We start from the raw sequence: 13731 nt of genomic DNA on the forward strand, positions 1-13731 counted from the left end.
CCGAACCCGTGTCTCTTATGTCTCCTGCATTGATAGGCAGGTTCTTTACCACTAGAGCTTCTGCGTACATGTTGTCTTCCCCAAAGCCCTGGGGGTTGAGCACAGGGCCCCCCTCACCCCTCCACTTTGGTAGCTGAGCCTCTGGGCTCCAGGGCAGGGGATTGGAGAGGAGAGGGGTCATGGAGGAGCCACCCCATCTCCAGGCCTGCTCAGGTGCCCTCTGCACCCCCCGGCCCCCCCCCACACCCACCCTGTGCTCAGTCCTCTGCCCTTCCAGCTGGGGAGGCCTCTCCTTATAACTAGAGGCAAATACCATGCATGCAAGTCATGGAATGTTTTCATCATCTGTTTTGGACAAGAAAAATAGAGAAACTTAACTCGAGGACAACAGTAAGAGTGTTAGAAGAAGGAAGGGGGTCAAGGAGGGACCAGGGATGGGGTCCCCCAGGGGGTACTCGAGGGGAACCCACTGTGGTGGGAGTATGGGAGTAGGCAATCCTGTCCATCCAGCTTTGGAGAATTCCATCCATGGTCCATGGGGTCAAATCCTCCATGGCCGCCGAGAGCCAGCAAGGAGGATGCACTTCCAGGAGCTCCAGGCCTCTGGGGGCTGCAGGCATCCCTGACATCCCTGGAGGCCTGGAAAGGAGGCCCACGCTGAGCAAAGAACCGGCGGTCTTTCCGGCCTCTCCAGGCACCAGCCGAGAAGTGGGCACCCCAGAGGCCTCCCTGGGCCCTGGGTCTTCAGCGCCTGCTGCCTCAGCTCTTGGGGCTCCAAGAGAGAAGCCTGGGGGACATGGAGGAGCACGTCCACAGCAGCCCCCTCCCTCCTGCCCGCGGGAGCGCTGCAGTGGGACTGCCATCTCCCCTGACTCAGTGGGAAACAAGCAATGTCCGTTCTGAGTACATTCTGTAGGGGATGAAGTCTCAGCTTGACCTTGGGGATTGTGCGGAGACCGCTTCACTTGTCAAACCTGTTTTCCCCAACTGTGCCTCCCTCTCTCTTTCCTTCTTCCTTGTTTTCCTTCCTTCTTCTCTCTCTCCCACCTTCCCTTCCTTCATTCCTACCTTCCTTTTTTCTTCCATTCTTTTGAGACTACAAAACCCAGTAGTGACTTTCTCCGTGTCTCTCTCCTCCCTCTCTGGGGAACTTCCCCATTCCATCCCCACCCCACTTCTCCCCAGGCCTGCAGCTGCGATGCCCCTTTTCTGGTCTGATTTGGGCTTGCTTGTACACGGGCCCCTCGCTGCTTGCTCTGAGGTCCACTGAGGTCCGGGTTCCCCGCTGGACCACAAGCTCCAAGGGCAGAGACCTTTCTCTTTCTGCCCATATGTACCCTGGACAGAGTGGGGTTGCAGGTGGAGTCCACACGGTGACTGCAAATCGGCTTGACTCTCAGTATGTGCCCCAGCGCGACTCAAGGGCTCCAGGCTCCTGTCCCTTCTATCTGTGCCCCTCAGGAGATGCCCATCTCCCCTTCGTCCTGTCTCTGCAGCCTTCCTCTCCTCTGGGCACCACACTTAGTACCCAACCAACCGATAGCTGACTCCAGCCCATCGCCGTGCCTCCTGGCAGTCCCCCGGTCATGAGTCTGTCCCTAGCCTTCTGACCAATTCAGATCCTTGGGTTTCTGCTCTGCTTTATCTCCTATCTTTTAAAAAAACTATTTATTATTCATTTCCTGTTGACTGCGCTGGGTCTTCATGGCCCCGCGTGGGCTTCCTCTAGCTGGGGAGTCAGGACTACTCTAGTCACGGTGCACGGGCTTCTCATTGCAGTGGTTCCTCTTGCTGCAGTCACACAGGCTCAGTAGTAGAGGCTCATGGGTTTAATTGCCCCTCAGCATGTGGGATCTTCCTGGACCAAGGATGGAACCTGTGTCCCTTGCATTGGCAGGCAGATTCTTAACCACTGCACCACCAGGGAAGCCCTATCTCCTATTATTAAATCTCAGGTCCCACACAGGGTTGGGCTCTATCTTGTTCTCTCCAACTTCTCTACGGCATGGAGGGTCCCCAGCCTGGTTTCTTGAATTCCCTTCCTAAAGACTGTTTTTTTCTGAATCCCTGCTCCCTACCTGGCATCTTGAATAGCACCTGCCCACATGCCTTGGTTTCTGAGTGCAGCCCCACCTGTGAAGCCTCCTACCTCACCTTAGACTCTCGGGTGTGTTGGGCCCAGACCCCTCACCTGTGGTCCTGAGACCACTGGGATAAGCCTGGCTTCCTGAGGCTGGGCGGTCTGACCACAGTGGACATGCCGGCCCCCTATCCAGAGGCACCCAGGCTGCTGTGCCCCCGTCCCATTGGAAGCAACCAGCCTACGTTCAGGTGAGACCCAGACACAACTTGTTGAGTGATCTGAAATTTAGCTGAAAGAAACATGTATTGGAAAAGGCACGGGCTCCAGGCTCAGCCAGATGCTGGCAACAGAGCAGAGTCCACAACCCCATCCCTGCCCTCAGGGCTTCCAGTCCACACCACCTGCTGGTCAGTCTCTAGGTGCTCCTTTCTGAAAAGAGACAGGGTCCCTCAGCCACTCTCCCTAAGCACAGCCCCTCTCCGTGACTCCCACAGTCTTGACCCCTCAGCAGGTGATGCGAGCTGTGTCCAGGTTGCTTTGAGGCAGGCTGCCTCCTGAGCTGGTCCAGAAAGAGATCACGCTGAATTTGCCTGCTTCTGCAAACCCCAATGGGAGCCCAGGCTGTCACGTTCAGAGGAGGCCTGGGCTCCTCTTGTATTCTATCAAGAGATCATGTCTCACCACGGAAGTGAAAAGGATATTTACCAATCTCTAGGCTGCAACCAACATCTTGGCTTCAAGGGCAGCCAGAGTCCACGGGGCAGAAGAGGCCCCTAGGATGCCGGGTCAAGGACCCAGGCCCCTGCGGACCCCTGCTCCGAAGGCAAGCATCCATCCTTGGACAACTTTTCCACGTGACAGAGGTTTGGAGCCAAACCACCCAGTCAAACCCTGGCGCTGCTGCTTGCTAAGTATGTGTCTGGGCCAGGCACTGCACCTCCCCGAGACTCCAAGGAAATCAACTGAAAGAACTGGAAAACACATCTGGAAACTGAAAGTACGATGGACATTCCAGTTATGGTTGCTATAGTAATAACATTTTTGCCTGCATTCCAGCCCTGAGACTGAGAAGCATGGCTGGGTGCCAGCGCCTGAAGCCTGTGGGCCTCTGAAGGTCCCCGGGGAGCAGTAGGCACTGCCATCCATGGTCAGCAGCTGGCCAGATCCCGGGGCTATGGGCTTAGGCCCAAGGAGCAGGACAGCCCTGCAGGCGACACACACGTAGACTCTTGCCAGAAGCCCTGGGCGGGAGTGGCCTGCATGGTGACTGTGCTCATTAGCTCGTTAAAGGCTTCACATGTGTCTTGCTGCAATCTTATCTTGATGTTCATCTCCCAGCTCCCCAGTAGGTAGTGACTACCTGGCATCAAGACATGCATGGCCTTCCATTAGAGCTAAATGCTACTCTGCCCCTGAGGTGTCACAGCCCTGCCTGGGGTGCTGTTTGCAGGCCCCCGCTTCTGGCTCTCTACCTGCATTTCCAAGAACCTCCTGGAGACCCACCTGGCCTAGGGCTTGGTTTGCATGGAGAAGAGCGGTGGAAACCTGCAGCGTCCATTTCACCTTGGAATTCAACACACACTGCTTCCCCCAGGAAAAGTCATATTTGGTTTGGGTTAATAATATAAGATTCTATGGGAGGGCTCCAAAATCACTGGAGACAGTGACAGTAGCCATGAAATTAAGACACTTGCTCCTTGGAGTAAAAGCTATGATAAACCTAGACAACGTATTAAAAAGCAGAGACATTACTTTGCCAATAAAGGTCCGTCTAGGCAAAGCGTCATTGTACAGTTTGAGAGTCATTGTACGGATGTGAGAGTTGGACCATAAAGAAGGCTGAGAGACAAAGAAGTGATGCTTTCGAACTGTGGTGCTAGAGAAGACACTTGAGAGTCCTTTGGATGGTGAGGAGATCAAATCAGTCAATTCTAAAGGAAATTGGTCCTGAATATTCATTGGAAGGGCTGATGCTGAAGCTTCAATACTTTGGCCACCTGATGCAAAGAGCTGACTCATTGGAAAAGACCCTGATGCTGGGACAGATTGAGGGCAGGAGGAGAAGGGGGCGACAGAGGGTTAGATGGTTGGGGGGCATCACAGACTCAATGGACATGAGTTTGAGCAAACTGCAGGAGAGACAGTTAAGGACAGGGAAGGCCTGGTGTGCTGCAGTTCATGGGGTGGCAGAATCGGACACAACTTAGCGACTGAACAATAACAACAAAGAATACATCAAGTTGGTGTAATGGGGTACCACTCTCTTTGATGGCCAGAGTTAGAGGCTCAAAAGTGCCTCTAACTTTCTGGGGACCAGCAAAAGGGAGGAGGTGGGGACTAGTGAGACCCGACCACCCTTTCTTGACGGCATAACAGCCAGAGAAACGCTCCAGAGCTGTCTGGCTACACTGAACAGGAAATAACCAGCCCAGTCCCCCACTGTCTTAAATCATCATTACTGTGACAGAAGCACTTGCCACTATGACGTGGTGAGTCAGGCGTACACAACAGGAGGGTCCTTCCCTGTGCCCAGGGCTGGAGGGAGCTTTCCAGGAGAACACCCGTGCAGGGGGAAGGCATGACCTAGGAATCCTTTTGTGGTTGTTCAGTCACTCAGTTGTGTCTGACTCTTTGCAACCCTGTGGACTGCAGCACACCAGTCTCCTCTGTCCTTCGCTATCTCCCGAAGTTTCCTCAAACTTGTCGGTGATGCCATCCAACCATCTCATCCTCTGTCGCCCCCTTCCCCTCCTGCCCTCAATCCTTCCCAGCAGCAGGGTCTTTTCCAATGAGTCCTGTGTGATCTCCAAATGCGGAAGTCCTGCCTGAGGGGTGGGGTGGGGAGGGAGATACACTCGTGCCTGTGACCTTGGAAGGCTGGCCGTGGCTTCCAGGTCAGGCAAGGGTGCTGGGCCATTCTAAACACAGTGGCTCCAGTCCATCTCAGTTGGACCCAGGAGAGCTATGCGAGGAGTCTCTTCCAACGTTCTCGTTCCATCAACTTTTGTCGGTCCCTCCTGTGGAGCAGACGCCAGGAGGAGACTCTCCACAAGAGTGATACATGCTACGAGGGAGTAGAGAGTTTTAAGAGATCAAGAGCCTCTCTGAAGACACGACTTGAAATGGAAACTAGAAAAAGCAGATGAGGAGGGGATGATAAGGTAGAGGATGTGGGTGGCAGAAGTGACACTTGCTGAGGCCCCACCCAAAGGCGTCCAGAGAAGGAGGCTCGTTTGAAAAGGAGAGACAAGGGAAAAGCTGAGACTGGGGGAGCAGGGAGAAGGGAGGCCTGGGATGCAGCCAGAGTCCACGGTCCAGAGCCCATGTCCAGGTCAGAGAGATGTTTTCCTCAGTCAGTGAGAAAGCACTGGGACTTTAGTCAGGAAAGTGACAGGATAAGGTTTGCAGGCCACACGTGCTCTGAAGCTAATGAGCTCAATTTGGCAGCTGCTTTCCCTGCAAAATGGCAATAGACTTCACTTATTGCCTAGTTCGGAAAATCAGCTACAGAAAAGGTACCCGTGAGTACGCCTGGCAGAAGCACCCCTAGGAGCCCCGGGCAGGGGGTGGAGGGGAGGCTTCTCTGGATGCTGTGGTGGGAAGTGGCAGGGGGACAGACGGCTGCCTCACAGGACTGCCCGCTCCCCAGCAGGGAACCTCAGAGGGGCGACCTGTGCAGCTCTGAAATTGTCTGCATCCTGCTTTCTGGTGTCACGTCGCACTGTTCTCCCCACACAGACAGCTCGGAGGATGTAATTGTCTGGGAGGCGGGAGGGTGTGAAGGGTCTGAGCCAGGCTGATGTGTGCTCTGGGATTGTTCTGCAGCTGTTTCCAGGGGACCATGACACCCAGCATCACTTTCCACTCACAGAAAGGACTCTCGAAGCTTCTTTCAGCGGCTCTGTAGGTCGTAATGGCTTTCTGACATTATGACGATTGCTTTCTGGCCATGGTTGGTTAGCTCAGCTGGATGGAGCTTGAAGCCAAAGACACAGGCTTCTCAGGCTCCCGCTCAGCTTCGCAGTCATGGATGAACTCCAGCCAGCCTTGGAGTAAACAGAACTGGCGCTGCAGCCCAGCGTCTCCGGCCAATGTTGAGCGCTGCAGTGAGTTACCAGAACTGCTGTCTCCAGGGTGGACCCTTCCTCTGTGAAATGCCATGATGATCACACCTCTGTCCCAGACTGTTGTGAGCTGGCCCAGGAACACATCCCACATGGTGAGACGGTAGCTCTCCGTTCTCAGAAATGAGGGCCCCGGACAAGAGCGTGCAGGAGCCCCTGGGAGGGAGAAGCCCCTCCAAGCTGAGCCTCTGCACACAGTGGGTCAGAGTGCTGCTTCTAGGGGCCAAGTGGCCAAGGCCCACCATCCTCTGTTGCCTGGAAGTGACTCTGACAGCTGGCCTGGAGATGCACATATTAGAGACGAGTAGGAGGTCAGAGCAGGGCCAGGGCTTGGAGGACCCCAGGCTGTTCAATAGGACTCAGGACTGGGGCCACCTGCAGACCTGGAGCCCGTGGTGGTGGGAGGCTCCCGGGGGGTCATCACAGAGGACCCAAGGTCCCCTGAGAGGGGAGGAGCCTGGAGCACAGTGGAGTGTGGGCTCTGGGCTGGAGCTCCAGGTTCAACCCCCAGTTTCCCCACAACCTCCTGGCTGCGTGACCTGCAGCTTCCCTGCCTCAATTTCCTCTACTCACAAACTGGCTATAACCTTTCCCCTTCCGCAGGGACGTTGATGGAGGTAAGTGGGAGCCGTGACGGGGATGCGGTGGGTAGGCATGGGTTTACTGTCATGACTGTGGTTACGACTGTGGCTCTGACCCCTGGGTCCACTTGAGCCCCTCCAGGGCTGGGACACACGGCCTGGCTGAGCCCGTCTGGCTCCCCGTGTCTCCACGTGCCCAGGTGTGGGACCTGCTGTATTTTCAGTGTCTGGTCTCGTGTCTCCTTCAACGGTGGTCTCCTGGAGGACAGGTTCTGCCTCTCATCCGTGTTTATGTTCAGTGCCAGGTATAGACCACGCCCACCAAAGTCTTCCAGGTGTTCAGGAATATTTGCCAAATGAACTGATGAAGACTTATGACTGCGATGCTCCTGTCAGGAGCAAGCCCCTCTTCCTGCTCTTGGCAGCTGCCTGACACATGGCCTTGAGGTCAGCACCATCCCCCTAGGCTTCTGGGTTCTCACTTATGAATGAAGGTGTCGGCCTAGAACAGTCTCCAGGCATCCACCCAGCTGGAGAAGCTGTGATAGCTGATTCTGCAGCTCTATGCCTCTTACTTTGTGGCCCTGGGCTCAGAGATTTTTTTGTTTTAAGTCATTTTTGAATTTGCTGCAGTATTGCTTCTGTTTTGTTTTGTTTCGTTTTTTTTTTGGCCAGGAGACATGTGGGATCTTAAGTCCCCGACAAGGGATCAAACCTGCACCCCTTGCATTGGAAGGCGAAGTCTTAAAACCACTGGACCACCAGGAAAATTCCGGGCCCAGAGCTATCCAAGGAGGTTCTGCTCCAGACTTTTTAGAGGGGAGAGTAGATTGGCTGCTGGGAGATCAGGGGTCAGGGTGAGAAATAAAGGCTTGGGGAGGAAAGAAGTTCCCACCAGGATTATAGCACAACAACATCCCACGACTTTGCCAGCGCACAGCAGATGGGGAAGGGATAGCCAGGTTGCCAGGTTCCTCCAGGCGCTCAGCTCCATTATTAGTCTGCAATTCTGCTTAGCTGGGACTATCTCATGGAAAATCATTTTAATAACCGAGAGGAAATGGAATTAAGGATTCGGCTGCTGGCTGGCCAGGGCTGGGCCACTCGCATCCAGCAGGGTGTTAGCTCTGCTTTTGTTGTTGTTGTCGTTGTTCAATCGCTCAGTCATGTCCCTTTGGACTGCAGCACGCCAGGCATCCCTGTCCTTCACCATCTCCCAGAGTGCTCAAACTCACATCCAGTGAATTGATGACGCCATCCCATACTTATTCTCTCCAATCAGATTCCTATTCAGGCATCACTCCCACACTTCCTAATGAGTGGCCTTTGGAGTGTCGGGCTTCTGCAGAAGGCGAGGGCAGCCCAGAGGGCAGCAGGGCTGGACAGGGGTCCGGGATCAGGGGAGGCCTGGGAGAGACGACCATAGACGTGCTCACGTCCACACAGCAATCTGGCCCAGACGTAAGGTCCTGGTTTGGATGAGCCCCAGCCGCACTCTGGAGGAGGTCCTCACACTTCAACAGAAAGGAAGTGGTTCACAGAGGGTGTCACAGGAGAGACCCGTGAACTCCAAGGCACCAGGTGGCTGGGGGTTTTCTGCACCTCAGCTACCTGGGGCCAGGATCCTGTTTTTCTCCATCCTGAATCCCCTCAGCTGAGAGCAGCAGCAGCGGCTGATGGCTTTATGGCTGCAACGTCTGTGTTCGCAGAAAGGGCCGGAACGTTCTTTGTCCCCACCATCGGGGTAGGATAGTTGGGAAGGGAGCCAGGGATGAAATCAGAATGGGTGGAATGTGTGGATTCGTGTGTGTGTGTGAGTGTGTATGTGTGTGCCTGTGTGCCTATGTGTGTGCCAGTGTGTTTGTGTGTGAATGTGTGTGTATGTGTGTATATGTATGAGAATGTGTGTGTGACTATATGTGTGTGTGTGTCTATGTGTGTGCGAGTGTGTGTATGTGTGTATATGAGTGTGTGTGTGAGACTGTGTGAGTGTGTGTGTCTATGTGTGTGTGTGTGTATGTGTATGAGAGTGTATATGAGTATGTGTTTATGTGTATATGTGTGAGTATGTGTGTGTGAAAAAGAGACTGTGTGTATGTGAGTGTGTGTGTGTGTGTGTGTGTGAGTGTGAGTGTGTCCGCGTGTGCTGTAGACCCACAGGCACAGGATGAAGGACTGTAGCACTTGAGCCCCTCCCTCCACGCCCCCAGGCGTAGGGCTCACCCACACTGACCGTCCAGGTCCGGTGATTAGAGGCTCTGCATTTCTGGGGAGGTCTCAGAACACTGTCAGGCAGCTGCTTCACTCACGACCTGCTGTGTGGACAGAGGAAAGCTTTGAAATTCTCTGGAGGAATCCAGACGGAGGTGGAGGCAAGAAAGAGCGTGGAAGATGGAGACAGAGAGGCAGATCTAAGACTAGGTCACACACAGGTGGGTTTTTCACTTTCTATTACTCCACACCACTGTTACTGTTGCTGATAATGGTAATATTAAACACATTAAAAAACAAAAGAACTTTTAACTTCTAATTAAATTAGAACTTTTCGTGAGGGGACTGGGACAAGCACTGGTATTATTTTCTTCTTAGTACTTACCAACCAAGTATGCTGAAAGAAATAATCCACCAGTTATGACAGGTAAAGTAACAAAATGAAACAAGAACTTTAAAATACTAGACAGATACCAAACAATAGCCTGCCCTGGCCAAAGAAACACGATGATACTGTTTTAAATATTATTTTTAAATTATTTTTTTTAATGGCAAGCCAAATAAGCCAATTAAAAGAAGAATAAACAAAAATAAATAGTAAAAATAAAGACAAATCCCCCAGGAGATTCCATGGGCCTCCGAGACTGAGAATGTGGAGTTGGAAGCCTGGCCTTCCTGGTGCAGCCGGGGCGGAGCGGTGGGTGGGCCATTTCCGGAAAAGTGTCTCTCCAGATTTGACCTCTGCAATCCCTGCAATCCTGGCAGCCTGCCTGCAGGTGGAGGACCTGCTGCAGGGCCTCTTATCAAGCCTCAAAGAAATGATGTTCAGGGATTAGACAGAATATGGCTTAAATTACGGCAGGAGAAAATTGGGTTAGCTCAACCACAGTGGGCTGAAGCCCCAGAATTATCTGGGGAATGACTGGGGCCCCTGCTGTGACAGCATCCTGTGAGGGGCTCATGGGGCCCTTACTGGGAGCTTGGGGGCTTTGAAGGCACCAGACAGTAAGGCTGGCTGTGATCACCAGGGCAGTGGGCTGCAGGCTCCTTGTCTGTGACAGGCAGGGCCTTGGTGAGTCCTGCTCTGGGGTCTGCCCGGCCAGGCAGGGAGTGAGCTGGGAGTGAGGGCAGCCCACCTGTGGGGTGCTCTCTCTTACCACCTATGCACTGAGGAGGAAACCCAGACTCCTAGGGCACTCAGCCACTCTCAGGCTGCAGACTTCAGAGCCACTGAGCGAAGCGGAGGGAGGGGAGATGGGCCTCATGAATGAAAACTGCTCTGGGAGGGGGCAGGAGAGGGGGAAAGGAAAGAAAGAGGATGGGGTGGGCACCGAGGAAGGAAAATGCAGCCTCATCTGCCTGTTTGTGTTTCTTGTGTTCAAGATGCTGACTTCTAGCATATTTTTAAATCCATCAGACATGAAAGGCTGGTTTAAATAGATCTGCAGTGTGAAGCTGGTGATTTCATTTGCCACAGTGGAGGGGCTGGCAGGATGCTGGCGAGGGCCCAGAGCCTCTCCCTGTGCTGCCGAGGAAGCTGTAGGAACATGAATCGGTGGCGCTTTTAGGCAGGTGCTCTCCCCGCGGACTGAGGGAGGGGGACATGCACCGAGGGCGAGGGGAAGGTTGGCAGGAAACAGAAATAGAGACATAATTTGGACCTACACTCTTCTGGTCCAGGGAAGCCTCCTGGCTTAACCCATCCTGACCCCTGTTGCACCTTAAAGTGAGTCGCTCAGTCTTGTGTGACTCTTTGCAACCTCATGGACTGTACAGTCCAAGGAATTCTCAAGGCCAGAATACTGGAGTGGGTAGACTTTCCCTTCTCCAGGGGATCTTCCCAACCCAGGGATCGAACCCAGGTCTCCCACATTGCAGGTGGATTCTTTACCAGCTGAGCCACAAGGGAAGCCCCAAAATACTAGGGTGGGTAGCCTATCCCTTCTCTAGCAGATCTTCCCAACCCAGGAATCGAACCAGGGTCTCCTGCATTGCAGGTGGATTCTTTACCAACTGAGCTATCAGGGAAGCCCTTGTTACACCTTATCCTACAAACTTTCACTTCAATCTCAGCTCAAAAGAATCCCAGACCCTTGGGGTTGATGGGGGTGGAGGTAGGAGCCTAGTAATTCAGGGTATCTAGTTTCTCACCTGCACTCCTAAGAGCAGACCTCAACATATCTTGAATGCCTCTCATGTTGGAGGGTTCACTACCTCATGAGGCAGCCTGTTCCTCTGCTGGACAGCAGTCACTGGGATAAACTTCCCTGGGATGAGTCACAGCTCCATGCTCTGTGCTGACTGGTTCTAACCTGGTTCTCTGTGTATGATGCCGAAGTCAGCCCCTCACCTCTGAACACAGTTCTCAGCTCCCTACCCCCCTCCAGTCCTTCTGTGCCAGTTCCTAGTTTCCCTACCAAAAAAGTACCCCATGAAAGTGAAAGCGTTAGTCACTCAGTCATGTCTGACTCTTTGAGAATGCATAGACTGTAGCCCACCAGGCTCCTCTGTCCATGGGATTCTCCAGGCAAGAATACTGGAGTGGGTACTCATTCTCTTCTCCAGGGAATCTTCCCAATCCAGGGATTGAACCCAGGTCTCCTGCATTGCAGGCGGATTCTTTACCATCTGAGCCACCATCAAGGAATCTCAAAATTTACCCTATAAATCTCTGCAAAGCCAAAATATTTCTTGGTGCTAAATGAACATATTTCCTGCTGTAAGAATGCATAGTTCCTGATGTGATGAAATTCCAGGAAAGACAAAAAAGACCTTGCCATTCATTTTTCCTGTCATTCAACAAACTCTGGCCCCTATTTTGTGGCCAGGCTATGCCTACCGTTGGGATTTGGGGTATGGAAGTCCCCTTATCCCAGGAGCTATCTCCAGGGGGAGAAGTCTACTCCTAAAAAGAAGGGTGTGCACGGGTGGGCAAGGGCAACAAGGCTGGCAGAGTGGGCTGGGGTGGGACTGGCTCCAGGTCCTTGGGGGAGGGGAGCTGGGATTGTTGTCATGGTGTTTTTACAACATGCTAATATACATCCAGCGTTTCTAGGTCTTTCTTCCCCTTGGGGCCCTGACACTCAAGGGCTGTCGGCAAGCTTCTTCCCTCTCCCAATCCCCCATCTCCCGACACAGCCTGAGACAAACATCGTGTGTCTTAGAGCCGTGGTGGTTGGCACTGGAGAGAACCAAGATTTCACCCATTCATGGAACATAAGCGTTTGTGAAAGAGGTTGTTCAAAAAATGTGTCGCAGGAAAATATACATAGTGTACATTTACAATTTTAACCCTCTTCAAATGTACAATCCTGAAGCATTGATCAGCACATCCACAGCAGTACATGCGGCCATCCTTCCCTACCCTCCAAGGCCAGAACTTGGGCCTCATCACAGAGTGCAAGTGTTGTATAAACCATGCCGGTGCAGATGGTTCTATCTGGAGTGTGGTATTAATATCTAAAATCTTAAATCCACCCATCCACCCAACCAGTGTCTGTTGCATGCCAGTTTCTAGTAAATACAAAAGGGACTGAGGCTGAGCCCTGCAGACAGTATGGTGGGCGGAGCCTGGAGTCTGGATTCCGCCTCCCGTCCACCTTCCACGGAGGGCCGGAAGACACAGAGCATTCTGGTCTTAGACAGAATCTCCAGCTTGGAGAAACGCAGGGTTTCCTTTTTCTATTTGCCCAGAGACACAGGAAATGCTCTTACCCGAGACCCCAGCTTCTCCCAGTTACCCAGGCATGTGAGATTTCTCTCTTTCCTATTTTGTTTTGTTCTGATCTCTTCACGATAAACAGAGGTAATAATTAATAACATTTGCCTGGAACTTTTTGGTTGACTAAGCACTGTCCCCAAGAGTTCTCTTTTGCCCCATCCATGCCCAGTGAGTGTAGCTGGGCAGAGAGAACTCTTTTACAGCCTGGGAAGCTGGGGCTCAGGGCAGCAAGTGGGTCCAGATTCTGCCCATGGCCACACACACATCTGCAGGTCCGCACTCTACACAGGTCTTTAGAGAAAGTATTTGGGAGGGGACCACTTGGGTGAAGGTGGCTGGTTCCACACAAGGAAAGAAGAGAGCCAGCAGGGAAGCATCTTTTAATGCTCAGAGGCACGAAGCCCAAGTCAAATTGAGCTGTCAAGCTGCCTGTGGGTCATGGATGACTACCAGCGGGAGCCGGGGCAGCTCAGGGCAATGAGAGGGACGCTCTGATGGGCCGCACAGAGTCTGAAAGGCAATCAGACCTCGGCAGCTGGAACGCTCCTGGACACTTTGTTTTAAAGCTGGAAGCAGCTCCTCATTGGAACCAGCAGGCACACCCCATGGGTCTTCCAGGCCACAAGGGTCTAGGTGACCAGCCGAGTGCCCACCAGGTGCTCGTGATGCTGTGCTCTCAGCTGGGTCTTTAGGCAAAAGCTGCTGGCCAGTGTACCCAACATGAGGCCACAGAGATGGATGTTTGTGCCCTTACTCTGTATAAATAAACACCACTCAGTAATTTTACAGAGCAGCCTGGCAACCCTTGGCCAAATGTTGCACCAGCACCTCCATCTTCTGCCCTTGACCTCATGCTCCATGTACCCAGTTCCACAGTCACATGATCCAAACTCATTATGAGTCCCCTTGAGTACCACGTTTTAATTCTTTTTGAGTCAAAAGAGATTCCATTCTCTCTGTCCATGTTCTTTGGGCATTTGTGATTAGCAGTGCACTGTTTTTACATATATC

This window comes from Oryx dammah, unplaced genomic scaffold (assembly GCF_014754425.2).
Source record: "Oryx dammah isolate SB20612 unplaced genomic scaffold, SCBI_Odam_1.1 HiC_scaffold_29, whole genome shotgun sequence".
NCBI classification, from domain to species: Eukaryota; Metazoa; Chordata; class Mammalia; order Artiodactyla; family Bovidae; genus Oryx; species Oryx dammah.